The 22,699-nt window shown below is 32.5% G+C and overlaps 1 pseudogene; it reads right to left on the bottom strand.

Moving 5' to 3' along the window:
- Positions 1 to 2,208: 2,208 nt before the first annotated feature.
- Positions 2,209 to 11,316, bottom strand: LOC141416952 (olfactory receptor 5T17-like; annotated as a pseudogene).
- Positions 11,317 to 22,699: the final 11,383 nt, after the last annotated feature.

The following is a 22,699-nucleotide window of genomic DNA, read 5'->3' as shown; positions in this document are numbered from 1 at the left end:
TGCCCCATGACTGATGAATGGACTAAGAAAATGTGGTATATATACACAATGGAATTTATTCAGGCACAAAAATGAAATTAATGTTATTTGCAGGTAAATCAATAAAACTGGAGAAGATCATGTTAAGTGAAGTGAGCAATGCTCAAAAAGGGGGGATGAGGGATGAAGGAGAGCAGTGGAGGGGTAAATTCAAGTGATGTATATGATACATTGTAAGAGACTTTGTAAATGCTACAGTGTACCCAACCCAGAACAATCACAATGAAGAAATGAACGATCACAGGTTTTCCCTCAAATGTGGGAGCTAGACCTCTAAGTTATTAACATACATATATATTGAGAGACAAAACCAGATTGTTTTAGTGTATTTGTCTTAGGGTGTAACAGGAAGGATGAGGGGGGCCAAAATGTCAGAGAATGAAAAACATTGAAACAGCTCATCTATATGTGAGTATATGAATATACACTAACATAATTTTCCATAAACTACTGCATATTAGGGGAGCATGGTGATAGAGAAAGAGTGAGTAATGATGGGGTTATATGATTAAAGCATGTTATAATACCAAGGTGAAACTCCCTTAGTCTACCCACATACACTTTACAAAAAAATTGAAGAACCGGAGTGTAAATCCTGTCTTTTTTCAGGAGTGGGTACCAGTGGGAGGGGTGGACATAAGGAAAGGCAGAACAAGTCTTATAGTGTATGTATTTTGCATTCATACATGAAAACAGAAAAATAAAACCTGTTGAAATTGTTCTAACTAGGGAAAGGGAGGTAAAGGGAAAATAACCTAGGGGGTAGGGCTAACTAAGACATTTTGTTAGTGCATATGTAAATATTCCAATGTATCCTCCTGTACAACCAGTATATTCTGATAAAAATAAAGTGTTTCTTTATGTCTGTATCATCTCCAGCATTTTATTCTTTGTTTTCTTGATGATAGATGTTCTGACTTTTGTGTGAGAGACTATCAATGCTTTTGGTTCTCATTTCCATGATGGCTAAGACTGTTAACTTTTTAAAATGTAAATTAGCACAAGTGCTATGGAAAGCAACATGGAGGGCCTTAAAACAACTAAAAATAGAACTATCATTTGATAGTTCATGAATTTTTTGAGAACTGTCTGTTGACTTCATTTGGGCATTTATTGATTGAATTATTTGGTCTTTTAGTTTATTTTTGGAGTTCTTTATATGTTCTCCACATTAATTCCTCAACATATAATTAACTGGCAAAGATCTTTCTCTCAATCCATACACTGTCTCTTGTTTTTCTTTTTCTTAGTGTAAAATAACAGTGCTATGTTATTTCAGAATGATATTTCCATACATGAATGTAGTGTACTTTCATAGAATTTACCTCTCTATTACTCCTTAATTCCCATTTTTCCTACCCCCATTTAAAAGCAGTTTTTTTATGTTATGCTGTTTTTCATTAAGCTCTTTTCATACATATACAATGTACTTCAATCATATTCATCCCCCATCACACTCATCTTTCCCAATTGCCATCCTGATGGTGCCTCCCTCCAGTCTTCCTTTAAAAATTATGTCACATTATTTTTTAGGTCTATATTCTGCATATAAGATAAAATGTGCAATCTTTGTGTTTTTTATCTGTCTCTGAACTCTAATTGTTGCTTTTGCCATGCAGAAGCTTTTTAGTTTTTAGTTATTGCTTTGTTTCCTAAGCTATTAAATTCCCATTCAGAAAGTCATTGCTCATGCCTACATCTTGAGTTATTTTATCTAAAGTTTTCTTATAGTATTTTAAAGGTCTTGTTATATTAAGGTTTTGCTTCATTTATACTTGGATTTTGTATAGGATGAGAGGTAGAGAACTAAATTGAGTACAGTAAATATGGGTATCCAGTTTCCCAAACACCAGTTGTTGAAGAAGCTGTCTTTTCTACAACATAGATTTTAGAACTTGTGTCAAACACTTTGTCTTCCTTGTCTCTTTTCTTCAACAAAACTAGTGATAAAGGCAGAACATGACCTGCCTTGAAATGAGGGGAGAAGAGGGGAGAGGGTAGGGGAGGGGGCAGGGGGGAGAAATGACCCAAATAATGTATGCACATGTGAATAAAAACATAAGAGAATCAGATGTAACTGCATGGGCCTATTTCTGGGTCCCCTCTTATTTTCTTTTGTTCTACATATCAGTTTTTCTGCCAGGACCATGCTGTTTACCTTATTGGACTCTAGTATAATTTTAATTCAGCTTTCACTATACCTCCAGCTGTAGTGCACAGGAATGCTTTGGATGATGGGGGGAGGGTTTGTGCTTCCAAGTGAATTTTTGGATTTTTTCCTGCTTTGGTGAGGAATATGGGGATTTTGGTGGGTTTTCCATTGACTTTGTAGATTGCTTTCAGTAATGTAACCATTTTCACAATAGCAATTCTGATAATCCATGAACACAGGAGGTCTTACCATTTTCTAATTTCTTCTTCAGTTTTTTTTCTACAGTGATTAATAGTTTTTATTGTATAGTTAGGTTTCCTCCTCAGATAGGTTGATTCCTAGGTACTTTTTCAGGATATGGTGGTGGGGATGACTGTCCTAATTTCTTTTGTAATATGTTCATTATCAATATGTAGAAAACTTAGTGATTTTCATATTTAATTTTGTTTCCTCCACTTTGCTGAAAATGTTGAGCAGCTGTAAGAACTTCTGCTAGAGCTTTTACTGTCCCTTAAATAGAGAATCATATTGTTTTAATATATGTATAACTTGAGAGACAAAAAAGGATATTTCAACTTTTATCAATAAAATCAAAATGATTGTTTGGGAATATTTTGAAAATTTTCATTCAAAACACCTTAAAAGAAATGAATAATTTCAAGCACATTTGACTTACTAAATTAAACTGAAGATATAAACCTTAAACAGACATATAATGAGCAGTGAGTTTATAATAGTAATAAGGAATCTCCCCACAATGAAAATCTCAGGATAAGACAGCTTCACAGCTAAATTCTAAAACACTTTTACGTAAGATTTAAGAGCAATACGTCAAAAATGATTGCATAATGTAGAAAGGGAAGTGTATTTCCAAACTCTTTCTATGAAGCCAGTATTACCCTAATACCAAAAGTGGATAAAGTAAGTAACACAGTTATCATGACAACCACAAAACCCTATAGACCAATATCCATGACAAACATAGGTACCCAAGAACTCAATAAATTACTTGCAAAATCAATTAAACAAACTACTAGAATGATTATAATCCATAATCAAATTTGCTGGATTCGAGGGATTCCAAGATGTTTTAGCATATAAAAGTCAACAAAAGTATTGCTGTACATAAATTGAATGAAGGATAAAGATCATATGATTATTTCAATAGATGATGAAGAAGCTTTTGACAAAGTTTGTTTTGCTTCAACAACCCACATGATGAAAGTCCTGAGGATATTAGCAACAAAAACAGCACACCTAAACCAATATAAGCTAAATATAAGCTATCTATGTCAAACCAATAGCCAACATTATACCAAATGCAGAAAACATGAAAATCATTTTCTATGAATTATTAATGCAAAAAGTGTGCCCACTTTTTCCAGTCTTATTCAATATAGTGCTTGAGTTCTTAGCTAGAGCAGTAAGGCAAGGAAGAGAAATTTTTAGTGATAGAAATAGGAAAAGAAAGATTTCAAATTAGTCCTGTTTGCAGGTAATAATTACAAATTTTTAAGGAAAGTATTGTTATAATATATTTTCTTTTAATGTTTGTGGTACCCGTACTGGCATTCCTTCATTCATTGCTGATATTACTAACTCTTGGAGTTTCTCTTCTCTTTGGTTTACTTGGACTATAAAATGGAGGTTTAACATATTAAAGTTTACATATTTAGTGTAACTTTTAGTAAAGACTTGGTGGTGAAAATCCAATGCTATTTTTCCAATATTTGTGCTATACCTGTCATAAATTTTATGTGTTGGCATATGGTGAATCTCAAATGCTTTTATATAGTTTTTCTTTAGGTATTTGTGTCAAGGAAATTAAAATTTCTAAAATTTGTTATATTTATCTTCATGTTCACATTTTCCTTGCTCTTTCTTTTTATAAACCTGTTTCCTTCCACTACCATACTTCTTATTCTTGGAAAATAATTGAATCCCAGCCATGATGGTTATAAGCTCTCTTGACATAAGTTCTCATATGCATGATTTTGTGTTTGTGTGCATAATTAATTTTCCTGAAAAAGACTTTATCTTTTTTGATCTATTTTCAAGATATTTCATTTAAATGGATATTATAATCTGTGTTAATACTCGTCTTTCACTACTATAAATATTAATCACCAATAATTCCAGTAATAGACAGTTTCTTATTGCATCTGCTATAATCTTTTGCCATTTTCTTTTCCATATACTTTGTCTTTTCCTCTAAATGCCTTCACAGTTTTCTACCTAACTTAATTTATCAGCATTGAGATTTATCAGTTGATCTTAAATATTTTCCAGTTTCATAATTTTTTTTGAATAATATATTCTAATATTTTATTTCTAAGATTTGGTGTTGCCTTGTTTCCCTGGTCTGTATTAAATTCTTGAGATCAAGAGAAATCCAAATCATGAAACTACAGTCACATGCTACTCTATCATATTCTTTATTCATAAATAAACATAGTAAGTTCTTTTTATTAAATATGAACTTGATATATTATATAGAGAAATAATTTTAATACAGAATAATTAATTTCATTGTGATATTTTTATACGTGCATACATTTGGTTCACATCCTCTCTCATTACCTTTTCCTATTGTCCCATTCATATACTTCAGATTTTCTAAAGGTTTCCTTCCACTTTCATGTCATCTTGTTTTATAAGATTCCACTTATTGAGAAAAGAAAATATACTTGCCTAAATCTGCCTTATTTCAAGTTCACATATTCTTTCCTAATCTGAATTAACTCTACTGATGAGCCCATTGAAAGATTTCATTGTTTCTTTTTTATGAATGTGTTTGTGTATATTCATGTTTATTTCCAGGATTTAAATGGATGTAGTTATAGAATCCATGATATTTCTGGCATATTCTTGCATGTTGTTTACCATCTCTCCTAGAACTTTCTTCAAGTAATTGTTAATGATTTTATTTTAAAACTATCAGGACCATGTGTATTGATACAATTTTAGTTTCTTAATCATTACCATAAAGAATGGAAATGTCTCTTTTATTTCAGGAGTCTTAACTTTTCAAGTACCTATAGTTGACTTTAACAATTCTTTAAAATGTATCTGAGTCGTTTTTACATACCTGTATGATGGCCACCCATTCTAACATTTTCTATTTTCTAAAATGAAATAATTTGTGTCCTCTATTTCTTTTTGAAAACCTCTTCTCTTTCCTTGAATTTCAGATTATTTGGGTGCATGCATGGTCAACACTGGATTAGGCTCACAGAAAACTGCTACATTTTAGATTTTATGATTTTTTGAAATAGTGCATGGATAAAATGAGATTCAGTTTCTATCATGTGTAGAAATGCATGTTCTATAATCCCTTAAATCTTATTCTTTGCTATAATTTTAAATATTTGCATCATTCTTAACAGTGAATTATCTCTATTCTTTACTTTTGAAAGGTAATGAAACCTGAAAATGAAGATAGATCTTCCTAATCTCATCTTTTCTGCTCTTATTCATCTAAATTCTTTGCTTCATTTAAAAGTTATTAGCATATATTAATTGTAAAAGGGATTTCAATGTCATATTTCCATATGTGCATATATTGTGTTTGGTCAGATTACCCCCTCTATTATATGTTCTTTTCACTCATTCCCATCTCTTTCCTTTATTTAACTTTTTTGGTAGATTTCATTATGCTGTTTTCATACATACATGTAATGTACATTGATTATATCCATCCTTCATCACCCAAGCTCAGAAACTGTAAATTCTATGCAGAATGGTAAGGCTTATGCTATCTAAAGTCACTGATCCAAAAGTTTTTAATGCATTCCTTTTTGTTTTACTTCTGCCCTTGACTGAATGAAGACTTTCAGCCATTCTTTTTTTTTTTTTAGTTGCAAGTAAATTACAAAGTGAGATCAGTGAATCATTTCATACTATGTGTAACAAGCTTAAAGGCAGCAACAATGTAACAAAACAGCTTACTTTTGATACTGACATCACTCTTAACAGCTCTGGAACTTTGAGCCAATTAAAATATTTGTTCATGTTTATCTCATCTGTGATAAAAAGAGAAAACAAAAACCTGCCATGGTAGTTGCTATGAAGATCACACAAAATAATCTATTTAAAGAATTTATACAATTGTTTGCCTAGAGTTTCTAGATAGGTCTAAGGATAAAACTGGCTAAACAGTTTAGTTGAGAAAGCATTCAAATGTACTTCACAAAAGTTTTATGTTATACAAGTACTTGTAAGAATGAAGACCTAATGACCCAGGGAATGTTGCCTGTTTTCATCTTTATGTTTCATAAAGATGTAGATATGACCTACAGAGGGTATGTCTGTCAGGTTCCTCTTGCCTCTCTTTCACTTCTTTCTTTTCTTTTTCTTTCTTTCTTTCTTACTTTCTTTCTATTTCTCTATTCTTTCTTTCTGATTCTCTTTATTTCATTCATTCTTTTTCTTGTTCTCTTTTCTCTGTTTCTACCTTCCTGTTCCTTTCTCTCTTTCTCTCTCTCTTTCACTTATTCATTCTTTTCTTTTGTTCTTTCTCTGTCTCTCTCCCTTTCTTCTTTCTTTTTCCTTACCTCCCTCCCATCCGCCCTCCCTCCCTCCTTTCCTTCCTTCCTTTTTTCTTTCTTTCCTTTTGTATAAGTCAGGGCATTTCTGTAATGAGCATCAGATTATTTACTTTCAGACAAGATGGGTCAGAGAATTCATTAATGGTTAGCTTGTATACAGAATATTGGTAGAAATTCATAATGATGTTTTTGTGTGTTTTCTGACTTGGTTTGGTGAAGAAGCCTCCTCATTTTGATGACCCCACTTGGAAAAGACAAATTCTAATCTCTTACCTTCCATGGAGGAGAAAGGAGCAGAAAAAAATGAACATTGGAGAAGATCAGAGAGACTTTGCTCTGAAGTGCTTAATGTAAATATATTCAGCAAGCCAAGGTCACAGACCTTGTATTGTGTTCCTAACCCCTCAAATTCTCCCTCTGAACATTTAGCTGTTGTAAAAAAAGATTAAAGCTGAACTGGTGACTGTGGAAAAGGGAGTTGAGTTAGCAGATGAGTGAAAAATAATCTGCAAGAGTGAGAACAACTTTAAAAGTATATTGAGGAGTGGTGTTGTGGCTAAAGTGGTAGAGTACCTGCTTTGCGAATGTGAAGCCCTGAGTTTCAAACCTACATCCCTCCAAAATAAATGATAAATAAATAAAAGCAGAAAACAAAAAGAATATTGAATGAACAGAAAAAAATCCTTCTAGGCCCATTGAAACTTTTAAGCACATTGAACAATTTAAGCAACTAAGCAACTCAATCATGGGCTCTTCATTTTTTTAGTAAATATTTTCTTCAGTAAATCATATGTTCCAGGTAAATTTCACACCCTACGCATAAAATTATGAGGATACAGGGATACATTATAGTGTCAGTACTGTGGTAGGTCTAAATGGAAATCAAGTACTCAAAAAAATAATACCAATGGTCAAGTGATAAGAAAAAGAGGTCACATGAGGACAATAGAAGTTAAAGAATTATTATTTTATTTATTGGTGGATTTGGGGTTTGAACTCAGAACCTCATAGTTGTTAGGTAAGAGCTCCTATCATTTGAGCCACTCAACCAGATATTTTTTGTGTTTCGTTTTTATAAGATAAGGTCTTGAAAAACTATGTGATTGGTCTGGCATTGAACCGTAATCCTCCTGATCTCTGCCTCTTGAGTAGCCAGGATTACAGGTGTGAGCCATCAGCGCCAGGAAGAATTATTTCCAAGGAAAGTAAAATTGAGCTAAGATATGTAGAATCACATGTTATCAACCTTATTATTTAATAGTTCCATTATTTTATGTTGACATGGACAAGTAGCACATGATTCAGACTGACAACCCCCATTATTTGGTTTCAGTGATGCTGGCATTAAAAGGGGAATACTGGAATGTTATTACAGATTACCAGGACATGGATTCCTTTTGAATTTGTTTAAACATATTAAACGGACAATTATACATGTAAATTAAATTATCTTAGTTCCCTTTGCCCACATTCTCCTTTCTAAGATAATGATTATTTTTGATAATTTGAAGAATTTTTTTTTAAAAACCCATGATTAACTGAATAAGATTAGCTAATATATTTCCTAAGCAAATTTGAAAACCTAAAACATAATCTTAGAAAGTTGCATAATTTTTTTCATAAGAAAAATATTCAAAATGTTTTTAAGTAGATAATTCCTTTCTTCCATAAAACACTCCCTAAAATATTATATAAATTATACATACATTTTAAGATGTTGTGGCTTTGAAGGGCTTGATTAAATAAGATAAAATCTTGCCTCCAATGAAAGTATTTTGTCTCTGGAAATTGGACTTTTCACGGGAGTTACCACTGCTATTTGTACTCAAGACTTCAAGGTTGCTAGGCAAGTGTTCTACCATGTGAGCCATTCCTCAAATCTTTTGCTTTAATTATTTTCTGATAGAAGCTCCAGCTTTGGCTTGGGCTATGATCACATACTGCCCCCCCCCCAGCACAGTTGGTATACCAGTCATGAGCCACAATGTCAAGCTAATTTTTTGATATACGGTCTTATTAACTTTTTTACCTGGGATGGCCTTTAACCATAATCCTTTTATATCTGTCCCCCCGAGTATCTTGGATTACAGACATATTCCACCACTCCTGGCTTAGCTCAGTTTTTAAGGAAATTTGAGGGTAGGTTCTTTTGATAAATATTTACTTTTTCAAATAGAGTTTTGTGGCTACTGCATAATGAATCCAAAGAATTTAGAAACTGAACTACTGGAAATTATTCTGAATATTAATCACACAGTTGTTAAATTAACTCTTAAAGGAAGTCAATTTGATTGATATGTTTGATGTAATTTTCCCTATACAGATACAAAAATATCACCCTTTCAGAGATATATTTCCATCAATAAACAAGTCTCATCTTTTTTTTTTTTTTAAATTTTGTTATTCATATGTGCATAAAAGGCTTGGGTCATTTCTCCCCCCTGCCCCCACCCCCTCCCTTACCACCCACTCCGCCCCCTCCCTCTACCCCCCACCCCCTTAATACCCAGCAGAAACTATTTTGTCCTTATTTCTAATTTTGTTGTAGAGAGAGTATAAGCAATAATAGGAAGGAACAAGGGTTTTTGCTGGTTGAGATAAGGATAGCTATACAGGGCATTGACTCATATTGATTTCCTGTGTGTGTGTGTTACCTTCTAGGTTAATTCTTTTTAGTCTCATCTTAATATCTCTTCATGTAAAGAAATTTTGGAATGAAAATAAATACAGAAAATAAATAAACCAAAAAGATGTTTAAGCTTAAGCAAAATGTGATTGTTTCTATTTCCTGGGTCTTTTTCAATGAGCATACACTTTGTGCAATGATAAAAAGTGCAAGGTCATTTCTCATACAAAGACTACAAAGACAGAATCCGAACTCAGTAAGGACTTGTAACATATGAGCAATGATCATAGCATAAAAGTCGGTTCTCCATTCAAATGTTGGAGCGGCATTAGGTTGTTCCATAGATAATAATCTATGCTATATTTTTGTTTTGGTGATACTTGAATATACATTCAATAAACATTATTATGTACTATCAATTAAAATTTTAAAGTTTCAGAATGAAGCTAATTAATTTCTGTGATTTGACAGTGGAAAGCAAATGCTTTAATAATGGGAGGACAATCTATAGTTTCAAGTCAAAGAGGTCAAAATAATGTACAAGCAACTAATTTGATTAACTATATGAAGATAAATTGGGTGATTTCAGCAACATTTCATAGGAGAGGAATTAAAGAATGAGGAATTAAATTCATCCTGGAACATAACCGATGGGGGACACTTCAGTCCATAGTATCTTGAGGAAATCATTTCAGTTTAGTCCATGAAAAAGATGTTATAGAAACACCACCAACAACATTCCATGTATACCAATGATTAAATAATATAGATGAACTTAAATATAGTCATAGACCTGTGAAGGAAAGAAATATGATGACATTTCTAACATGTTATATTGGAAGTAAAACAATGATTTATTTGGAAATATTTTTGGAATATAAGCCCCATTATGCAGAATGAAGATTTTCTCTGCTTTCTGACAGAACAAGTTTATTATCAATATATTTTACAGGTGTACTCAAATTTAAAACTGTACTTTATTTTTAAGGCAATTTCTCTGAAATAATTTTTTCATTGCCTCTTTTACATCTTTGTTCCTCAAACTGTATATGATAGGATTTAGCATGGGAATCACAATAGTGTAAAATTTTGACACTACCATGTCATGTTCCAAGGAATAACTGGAACTTGGCCTCACATATATGAAGAGGATTGTTCCATGATAAATGGACACTCCGCTTATGTGAGAACCACAAATAGAGAACACTTTTTGCCTCCCTTCAGCAGAATTCATATTCAGAATGGCCAAAAGAATGAAACCATAGGAGACTAAGACAATGAGGATAGTGGCTATTTCAATAGAGCCCACACAATAGAAGAGTAGAAGCTGGTTTATGCTAGTTTCAGAACAAGAAATAATAAGTAGTGGAGTTTTATCACAGAATACATGTCTAATTTTATTTGATCCACAGAAGGACAGGCTAAATGTGGATACTGTGTGTATAACAGCATGTAAAAAGCCACCAACATAAGAAGCAATAATGAGTGGCACATAGACTCTGGGTGACATGCTCACTGAATAGAGAAGTGGGTTGTAGATGGCTACATAGCAGTCATAAGCCATTGCAGCCAAAAGAAAGCATTATGTGGTCCCAAATGTCACAAAGAGAAGCATTTGTGTTACACATCCAGCATATGGAATAGACTTAATTGTTTCCAGGAAATTGGCCAACATTTTTGGGGTAACAACTGTAGAATAGCAGGCATCTAAGAATGACAAAACACTGAGGACATAGTACATGGGGTTGTGGAGTTGAGAATTCACTATTACCAGTAAAACCAGTCCTAAATTCCCTATCAGAGTGAGAAGATAGATTCCTAGAAATAGTAAAAATAAGATGACTTGTAATTTAAAAATCATCTGTGAAGCCCCTCAGTATAAACATGTTGACTTCAGTCACATTAATAATATCAGTTCTGTATAAATCCATATCTGATGATATTCTTGGCATTTCAGCTGTTATTTATATGTTTTAAAGGAAATGCCCTATGAATATAGCATCGACACATTTATATCCTCATGTTCATGGTTGGAAAGGCATAATGAAATCATTGCCATTGATAGGCTTGACTGTGATGAGGAAGTTCAGTCCAACTGATGCATTATTCTCTTTAAATGAAGTGAAAAAAAATGTCACTCGGTTGTTAGCTAAATTTATCAGGTTAAAACAATCTGTCAATTAAATTAGGTTAATATCCTAATTAACCTAAAAAAATTGTGTTTCAATTTTTTATCATGCTGGAGGTATACCTCAGGTCTTCAACATGTAAAATAAGCCTTGTACCACTGAGTTACAACCCCAGCCACATTTTCATATTTATAAAGAGTGGGGACTCATGCCAGGTTTCATATAAAATAATGAATAATTTTCTGCAATGTCTCCATTTTAAAAATGACAGCAAACATATTTATCATTGTCATATTGGTTTGAGTTTAAAAGTGGAAATCACTGAGAAAGTTATTATGTAAATATTACTTGTTAACTCAAATTGATATAGAGTATACTTACTTTTCAATTTCTCATTACACAATGCTTTCTCTCCAAAGTGTCCAAAGTTCTTTCATGGGACAATTATCCCATTCCAGTAATACTTTTAAAAGGACCGGGGTGAAAAGATGATCTTCATATAGGTGAACTTTAAAAAGAAATAAGTCAATGTTACTTTTTAATTCTCTGGAGTTTTTGTTCCTGCTTTTCACTTTTTATTCTTGAAACAAATATCACCAGTTGTTCATTTCTGGCCTTGGGTGGATATTTTTACTGGTATTTTTCAATTTTAATTTAATATTAATGCCTGAGGTCAGACATTAATATTCTGATTATGCATGCAAGACCCTTGAGTATATTTTACGCATTTATGTGATAAACAATTGTCAATCTGTTAAAATATTATCAATCTCATTAAGTTTTCAAAACTTGTAGAAATAAAATATCACTCAAGAAGAGCTAATACAATTTTCATAGAAGCTATTGCTAAACAAACAAAACCATGATATAAGCCACAAATTTGCAACAACAAAAAAGTTGAAGAATAATCAATGTAAGCACAGAATGTTTTTTATGATTGAAATATAAACGTAAGATCCACCATAATGTGCAACAAGGTTTGAGCATGAGGGCTTGGTTTGTAGGTCAATATTAGAGTACTTGCATAGTATTTGTGAAGACATATGTTCAGTCTGAAACACTGAACCCCTCCCACCAAAGAAAATAACAAATTTCATAATTGTACCTTTTATTTTTCCTTCATCATATCATACAGCAAACTATATTTAAAGGATAGAACTATCTGCAGTTCAATGAGCTGGCCTGCAGGCATATGTGAACAAATGATTAATATTAGATGTGAAACATACTAACAACAGGTTTGTCATATTGAAACTTCCATCTGTCAAGAGGATAGAGAGAGAGGCAGTTAAAAACTGTTCTTAGCAGAGAGGAGCACATTTTTTTCCCCAAGTTCCTTGTGGATGATTTTTCTAGTGGATAAGACCAATAGCTTCAAAAGTGTGGGATTTACAATCAAACAAACAAAACGCTAGAATTCTAGAGAATTAAATTAAAGTAAATAAGTTCTACTTCTTTTCTACATTGAGAAAATGTAGTTCTTACTCATCAACACACACAAAAGTAATTTCTGTATCAGTTTGAGTGGTGGATTGATAAAATAATCTATGAGCCATCAATTAATAGTATATTTATATATCTACCTCTATGTATTGATTTATTGATTGATTATCACAAATAATATACATGTTTGAAAAATTCCTCATTCTCTTTCTTCCTTCTCCTTCTTATATTCATATATATTTTCTATAGCCAAGAACAGGACAGGAATTAGGCAGATACAAATAAATGAAACAGAAAAAGTGCAGGCATTTTTTCCAAAAACACTGGTAGGTGATCCACTGATGGATTTCTTCTTAAAATGCATATGAAAATATTGGTGAACAAATGTAGGAAAAATTCTTCTTAAACCTCTAATTTTTGATTCTTTAATGAATTTGACAAAAGAAATTATGGGAGATCAATAAAATTGTATTGAGACTATAAACTCTTGTAATTAAAATCTCAGATTTAGCATTTAATGAGAGTGTGAGCTTGGAAAAAGTATTTATCTTTTAAAGTGAAAAAATAACTAAGATTGAATAAAATTCTCAGTGATGTACAAGTTACTTGAACAAGGTATCATTGCCAAAAGCTCTTACTCATGAAATATATTAAATATATATTAAAATTAATATTTTAAATATTTTTGAAGGTTGAAAACACATGACACATAACATCCAATTTTACTATGCTACAACCTAAGTAAATAAGAGTATGTAATATCAACTTTTCATCTTACCTTCAACAATTAATACTCCACAAAAAGCTAAGTATTCATTTTTAAGTTACAAATATAGTTTTATATGATAGTTAATAATACAGTGAAATTTAATGAGGTTATACTTATTTAAGCCTGCTATTCTCTAGTGTATTTGACCTTAAAAATGCACCCATGTCACTGCATCCTGTCCAATTGAAAACCAGACAATTATTTACTATGCATAATTACCAACCCCTATTACTTTTTTGTGGATAAAATGTTTCTTGTACTTTGATATTTCTAATTTGACTTTAAAACAACAAAGTGGTTTATGAATTGAACTTTATCTTGTTCTCAATCAAGTCACATTAGAACAATTATAAAACTTACGATAAGGAACAGGAGGCATGATGGACAAGAAGTGTGAAGTTTAGATACTTTATCCAAAGTGCCAAGCACACAGACCTCTCTGTGAGTTAATATTGTAGGAAATTAGAACTGATTGTACTCACATCTATCTGATTTCATTTTGAAAGAAGTTAGAAAAACTAAACTACAGAAATATTAGCAAAACCTGATTAATCTTGAAGACCAAAGCAAAATTAGGTCCTCACTTCTCACAGTCATGAAATAAAAATCACCAGGAATCCAAGGAAACAGTATTGCTTATTCTGAGCTCAAGAGGAAGGAAAGGTACAACAGCATCTGCCACATTTTTAACAATACTGCTTTGTGTACATTTCTTTGGAGTATACTGAATTCAGGGCCTTGAGTGCTAGGCAAGATTTCTTACCACATGAACCATACCTTCAGCCTGTGTAGATTTTCTTATGTAATCTTCATAACAACCTGCTAAATAATTGCTTCAGCATTCTTTTATTGAAGAGAAAACTGAAGGCCCAGCTAGAAAACAACCAAGGCACACAAGTAATACCCATTTAGTAGTAGAGGTTTCTCTATTTCCATATTTATGCTTTTCCACTGGACCACATTGTGGACATTATGATATGCAACCATTCAGGAATTATTATCTGGTACAAATAATGCGAAATCACATGCTTATATATTTTAACTTTCATATTGCAATCAGTAGACCATGAAATAAGAAAAATAAAGCTAATTTATTTGTAGATTAATTTCCTAACAAGAAACTTAAGTTAAACTTCATTTACTTCCCTTGATAAGAAAAAAAATCCCAAAATGTAGTGTAACCAAGCATAAATATTTTAGTACACTTGGTAATTTTTCTCAATTATGAATGCAATTCCTTATTTCAATGGGTCCTATTCTCTTATCTTGTCTCTAGAAAACTAATATAATCTCAAATGATCAAAATACTTAAGGAATCTTTACCAGTTGCTCTGCATAGCATGGAAGGGTTATGATTCCTTTTGTAGGATAACTTTCAGTTAGGTTTAATTCCCTGTGTTAGATTAAATATTAAGTCATGCATTTCCATTTATAATGCAAAAAAAAACCCTAATGTAAGAAGTTTTTCTTCTTACATTCAGAAATGAACTGTTGTGCCAATTAAGGCACACCATGAATATTACACACTCTAATCCCTGTATCAGACCCTTGAGGTCTTCTGGAATTCCTCAGAGATATGCCAGGGAGAAAACACACATATTCTCTTCTGGGACATAAAATTTCCAGGAAAATTTTGCTCATAGAAAACACATGAAGGATTTAAAGCAATGAATTACTTAATAAATGACAAAAATGATTGTAGGCATGTCCTTTATTCCCGAGTATCAAATTATTACTCAAGGCAAAAAGCATATATGTTAAGGACTGGAGAATAGACTTAAGAAGTTTAAACATAGTTCCTGCTCTTCTACTAATTCTGTGCTATTGAATTCATAAGTTCTCTGAAATCTAGTTTCCTCCTCTTGAAGAAATCATTCATTCAGTATGGATTCTACATCTATATATGTATCCACAAGCACACATACACACACACACGTATATACACAAACAAATCTATATTTACATATATACATGCATATAAAGAAATAATACAAAATATGACTTTTGACAAAATTTATAATCTCAAGTAAGCTTAAAAATTGAGATGAAATGGATAAATTCCTAGATGTATGTAAGCAACCAAAATTGAATCAAGAAGATATTAAACACCTAAATAGTCCTATTACTTAAAATGAAATTGAAGCAGTAATAAAGCATCTTCCTACAAAGAAAAGCCCAGGACCTGCCAAATTCATGGCCAAATTTTACCAAACCTTTAAAGAAAAACTAATAGCAATACTTCTCAAACTTTTCTAGGAAATAGAATGGGAAGGAACACTACAAAACTCATTCTATGAAGCCGTTACAGTCATTTCAAAACCCAACAAAGACACAAGCAGGAAAGAGAATTATAGATAAATACCCTTAATGAATACACATGCAAAGATTCTCAACAAAATATTGGCAAACAGAATTCAACAATTTGTCAAAAAGGTCATACCCCATTACCAAGTTGGTTTCATTCCAGGGATGCAAGGATGGATCAACATATGTAAATCCATAAATATAATACAATATATACAAAAACCATATGATCCTCAAAATAGACCCCAGAAAAGCCTTTGACAAGATCCAACACCCTTTTATGATAAAAGTTTTGAAAAAACTAGGTATAGAAGGAGTGCTCATCAACATAATAAAGGCTACATATGACAAACTTAGAGCCAACACCATACTAAATGGAAAACAACTAAAACTTCCCATTAAAGTTAAGAATCAGATAGGGCTGATCACTTCCTCCATTCTTATTCAATATAGTTTTGGATTTACTAGCCAGAGCAATAAGACAAGAGATAGAAATAAAAAATATTTAAGTAGGAAAGGAAGAAGTCAAACTATCCCTACTCACAGATGAAATGATCTTATGTCTAAGAGACCCTAAAAACTCTTTCAGCAATGCAGCAGGATACAAAATTTATGTACAGAAATTAGTAACCTTCCTACATACCAACAAGGAAAAGGCTGAGAAAGGAATCAGGGAAGCAATCCAATTTACAATATCCTCAAATACAACAAAGTAACTTGGAGTAAATTTAACAAAAGAAACCAAAGAACTTTTAAATGAAAACAATGACCCACTGAAGAGAGAAACTGATGAACACATGAGAAGAGGAAAAGAGCTTCCATGCTCTTGGATTGGTAGAATCAACATTGTGAAAATGGCCATACTACCAAAAGCAATCTACATGTTCAATTCAATCCCTATCAAAATTCCAATGACATTCTGCAAAGATACAGAAAAATCAATCTTGAAATACATATCCAAACACAAAAGACCTCAAATAGTTAAGACAGAATAGAACATCAAGATACAAACCCATGCAACTATAGACAACTTATCTTCAACAAAGGAGCACAAAACACACAATGGAGAAAAGACAGCATCTTCAACAAATGCTGCTGCTGGGAAAACTGGATATCCACATGTAGATGACTAAAACTAGATCCCTGTCTTTAACCCTGTACCAAAATCAACTCAAAGTGGATAAAAGATCTTGATATAAGGCCTAAAACTCTGAAACAACTCCAAGAGGCAGTAGGAAAAACACTGGAATAGATAGTATAAGGAATAGTTTTCTAAACAGAATTCAAAAGTTCCAGCAATATTAGAGAAACAAGGAACAAGTGGGAGTAGATCAAACTAAAAATATTTCATACAACAAAGGAAACAGTCACAAGACTCAAGATACAGCCCACAGAATATGAGAAAATCTTTGCAAACTACCCATCTGATACGGGAGTAATATCCTGAATCTATAGGGAACTCAAACAACATGGCCCCTAAAGAATGAACACCCCAAGGAAGAAATGGGCACATTAATCAATCAGGGAATTCTCAAAGAAAGAGGTAAAAATGACCAGTAAATGCATGAAGAAGTATTCAACTTCCCTTGCTGTAAAAGAGATGCAAATCAAAACAGTACTTAGATTTCATCTCACCCCAGTTCAAATGGCCATAAATAAGGTTATTTACAACAACAAATACTGATGAGGATGGAATGAAACAGGAACACTTATACACTGCTGGTGGGAATTCAAGTTAGTAATCTGCCTGCTACCTGCGTGAGTATGCTGTGTGAACTTGACTAAGAATGGCAGGGAATGAGAAATAAGACACACACAGACATACAGACATAAAGCAGAGAAGCTGGGGATGGGAGGTCTATATGTTCCTGATGAGATATGTGAGCACCTACCTGAGCCAGAGTGTTTATTTTATAGGTCAGTACAAAGAAAAGGCTTAGGTAAAAATCAAGCTTCAATAATTCTTTGATCCAAGGTAAAAGGAAAGGGGTCTGGTGAGCTAATTTTCCTAAGGCTAGAGAAGCTTAATTACTATACATTTGTTCTTGGATCATCAAGGCACGCAAGACACCTTATCTAAGGTATTGATTAATCTGGCATCAGAGAATCTCCAAACAGTTCTGGTACATTATCTAGTTTTGTATCATGGAGCTGGTATATGGATACAGCAGGTTGTTTTCTTTAAGATGTGAGAACAAAGGTCAAGACACCAGGTGCTGGGAAGAATGAGAGCAGAAGAGACTGTGCAAGCTCCTACCATGGAGAAACTATGTAATCTCCATTATTTTCCAGTCCAGGCTTCATGTCTGGTCCTCCATATGATGCAGTGATACCACTCCTGGGCATCTACCCAAAAGAATATAAGACAGAATAGAATAGAGACACTTGTACAGTGATGTTCATTATGGTTCTATTCATGATAACCAAGCTCTGGAAACAATACAATGACCTACAACTGATGAATGGATCATGAAATTGTGGTACATATACACAACGGGGTATTACTCTGCCACAAGGAATAATGACATGGGTTTGATGGTCAATGGATGCAATTGGAAGAAATCATGTTAAATGAAGTTATCCAAGATCAGAAACGCAAAAGACATGTGCTTTCCCTCTTATGGGGAAGATAGATCCAAAGATAAACATATATACAAAAACAGTCATGATCATATACACACTCAAATGTAGAACATGCTTGTAACAGTGGAACCACTGCATGGAAGTCAGGGAAAGAGGGAAAGGAAAAGAGAATGATAGAGCATCAGTAATATCTCACACCATAAGATGTGAAGGTAAGGATATACAGACATGTATTGAAAACTGTTGAAAAATGGGGGAAGGGAAGTAAATGGGTAAGGGAGAGTATTTGAAGGTATTGAACAGACCAAAGTAAAGCACACTCATAGAAGGCATATATTGAAACACCCCTTTGAAAGTCTACTTAAATATTAATGAAAATCAGGACTGAAAAACAGTGTGTGAGGAGGGTGGTGGTACTAGTAGGAAGAGGGAGGGGGAAGGAAGGAGATTAAAGTGATAGTATATGGTCCATGGATTTCATAAACCTATACAAAACAGAACTAAGAAACCATTTGCTGTTACTTTAAGTGCGGTGGGGAGGCGAGTTGAGGGGGAGAGATGATGGGGCAATGTAAATAATGTGCAATATAAGTTTAATCAGAATTGTCACTATGAATCCCCCCATAAAATGAATATATCCTAATAAAAATTTATTAAAAAAAAGATAATAGAAGATTTTAACCACCATCTCATTAGATGTGCAAAGGATAAAACAGCACATGAACCTGTGTTTGTGGTACATTTATAAAGTCACAACTCTCAGGAGGCTGAGGCAGGAGGATCCAGAGATGGAAATATTATGTACTCATGTATGCAAATGGAAAAATGAGACTTGTTGAAACCATTCTAAGAATAGGGGTAGGGATGGATGAAGGAGACTGATGGAGGGGATGAATTTAAGATATAAACACCTTTGTAAATATCACAATTTACCCCAAGTAAAATAATAATACAATAAAAATTTAAAAAATAAAAGAATTTTTGTCCCATGTTTAATCAGTCATTATCTTTTCGCTTAGATGTTTTGTCTTTATAGAAGTTCACCCTACATTCTCTCTAAAATATGTTCAACTCAACACATTATATTCACCCCACTTTCATATTTTTGTCTCTTTGTGGTGTTTATAGTCTCTAATGTTATTTTTCAATTTTTATCCCACACTGTAAACCTTCAAATGCATTTGTCATTATAAGTACATAAATGACTGTGCAAATAATTTCCTTTTGTAGAGTTCAATTTTCTTTTCTGTAAAATGAGAAACTATTACTATCTGTTGTTCCTAACTTGGTAGCAACAGAAAAGTTGATAAAAAGGCAAATGTACTTTGTGTCTTCCTAGTCTACTAATGCTAAACATATCTTATGGTGGTCCAGTGAGCACATGTATGTGGTTTTATGTGTTGTGAGTGCAAGCATATTTATTTCATATTGTTGCTTCTCAATGTGCTTATACAAATATATAGATATGTATGTGTGTGTCAAATGAATAATCAATAGATAAGTACTTACATTCATAAAATTACATGCTTAATAAAATCTTAGAAAAGTTTATATTTTTCTCATCCATATATGTGGTATTTTTGTATTTGTCTTATTATTTTGTAGTAAGCTTATGTCTCATATTGTAAAATTTCTCATTTCATATTAAAATACTTTAAGTTTTTTGTAACTCATCATTTATACCAGAGAACATGATTCATTCTATTCATGTATTTCTGTAATGTGTTTCTCCGGAGCCATATATATTTCCTTCACTTAGTAAATCATCGTTTTGCTTTCTGAGCAAGGTAATAGGAGTGCAGTCCCCTGGAAGAGCTCCCAAAGGCTTCATAAATGGGGAAGTGAGTGAATATAAACAATCTCAGTGAATAATGTTCATAATTGAACTAAAAGTGCATGTGCTGTTCCATGGGTATAAGAATTTCACACTTGCAGAATATTTCAGGAGACCTAAAATTTTATATTAAATGTTATTTTGTATTAAAGTCTTCAACCATTAAATACATGTGATAAAAGATTTTAATTTCTGCTATTGGATAGATGACACAGAATGTATTTACCAAACTCTAATTTATGCAAAGTTCTTTCTAAAAACTTAAAATTAGCACATGTTGGACAGCAACAGTGAAAACAGAAAAATATTGAATTTATGTTTGTAGAGATAAATAAGAACATTGTTAATAAAGTGTATGCTTTTATATTCTCAGTGGAGGATGATAGACCACTTTGAAGTACGAACAATCCACATCTACATACAGAGGGACAAACTACAACTGCCCCACTTCACTTTCACAGTGCTTCCATTTTGATAAAATAAGAAAAGCAATTCATCGTTCAGGTTAACTTGTTCTGCTAGGTATATATTTTAAAGCAACTCTGTAGTAATATTGACTTCTAATGTTTCCCTCATCAGACTTTTTTAAAATCATATTTTGTTCTATTTCACTCCAGTTGGAGGATGCTAAGGATGTCACATTTAGACAGTAGCTATGTTCTAAGAGGAGAAAATGCAAAGCACTGAAACGTACAGGCAATTTTTGGGAGAAGTGGGACTGGATTTTGCAATTTACCCTTAGCTTTGAGAGTAGCTACAAAAGTGAAAAAAAATTACAAAAGTCCTTGTCTGTCAGGAAAGCTCAAACATGGCTATGTTTCTCTCCTCCTTTGCAAACTTAGTACACCGACATCAACCCACGATATTTGTTTTTCTCTGCTTTCTACTCAAATTATATCTATGCATATATGGAGGAGGGGACAGGAGTATGAGTTGTTTGCTTGTAAAATTTCTTTGTTCTTTAAAGAACAATCCATAGAAATAAAGAGTAGGCAGAGGAAATAGCCATAATCAAAATATTAAATCCAGAATTAATTGAGTTAGATTTTGATACAATAATGTTTTGATGTGTGTTCCAAAGCAAATGTATTTCTTGTAGCTAAAGAATAAAATAGCTGGTATAGCTGTGCATACAAGGGTAGTTGATTGGATTCCTAAACACAGAAAAAATACATTAAATTAGATAAAAATAAGGAATGATATATATGACTCAGAATTCTTGTCACATATATTTTGTAGGATTTGGTTATAATATATATTTTGTGACCAAATGAGTACTAATTAAATAAAAGTTTGATGAAACACATTAAACTATGTTCCCACCCTAAATTTATAACCCAAATGAACATATTAAATTCTTTTATATAGTTTTTTCTTTATTTTTGGTGGTACTGGGACTTGAACTCAGGAACTTGAGTTTGCTAGGCAGGTGCTCTATTACATGAACAACTTCCCTAGGCTGTGTCTTTCTTTCTTTTTTTCAATTCATTTATTCACATGTGCATACATTGTTTGGGTATTTCTTTAAACATAATTGACATACTTTGTTATAGGTCTTTGGGTGCTGGTTCATTTAAATATATTGTTATTTCAATGAGAAAAATTCTTTGAAGAGAAAGCCTAATATCACAGATGGTTTTTAATCATGAAACTGCATGATGTTTCATGTACTTTCACATTCCAAGTCATTTGTTTCTTGCCTTGACTCAGAAATATCATTGAACTAATGGCAAGAATTATATTGAACTTGACCTTTTTCTTCTGAATGCTAAGCACATGAAATATTAGATACATTTCAATTATGTTCAGCAAAGTTTATTTTCTTTTAATTTTTGTTTTCATAAAGAATATAATACAGGAATAAAACTGATTTTGGTACTCATCCCATATTTGATTCATTTTTACCATAGAAATTCAAACTATATATAATTGAAACTCTTTATCCACCTTTCTTTTCTTGTTAAACATTAGTCAGGACCCATCAAGCCATCTCTTTTCTGAGAGATAAGCCTATCTATAATTTGCAATTCACATGCAAGTTGTTACTTAGGTATTTATCCATTTACTCATTCAGAAAATCTACTCTAATTTTGTAATTATGTTAACTCATTAATGTAATACAGTGCTGCCTTATTCTTTAATGTTTCTTGTCATTCATAGGTATGCTTTTGGACTCATCCTTACTAACTACATGTTTTTTCCAGAATTTGTATTTGCATAAATTTATTAGAAATTCAAAATTTTTTTCTCAAAATGGCTGTACTTCACCATCA

The sequence above is a fragment of the Castor canadensis genome, chromosome 1 (genome assembly GCF_047511655.1).
Source record: "Castor canadensis chromosome 1, mCasCan1.hap1v2, whole genome shotgun sequence".
Classification (NCBI taxonomy): Eukaryota; Metazoa; Chordata; class Mammalia; order Rodentia; family Castoridae; genus Castor; species Castor canadensis.
This window is presented reverse-complemented; position numbering and strand designations above follow the sequence as displayed.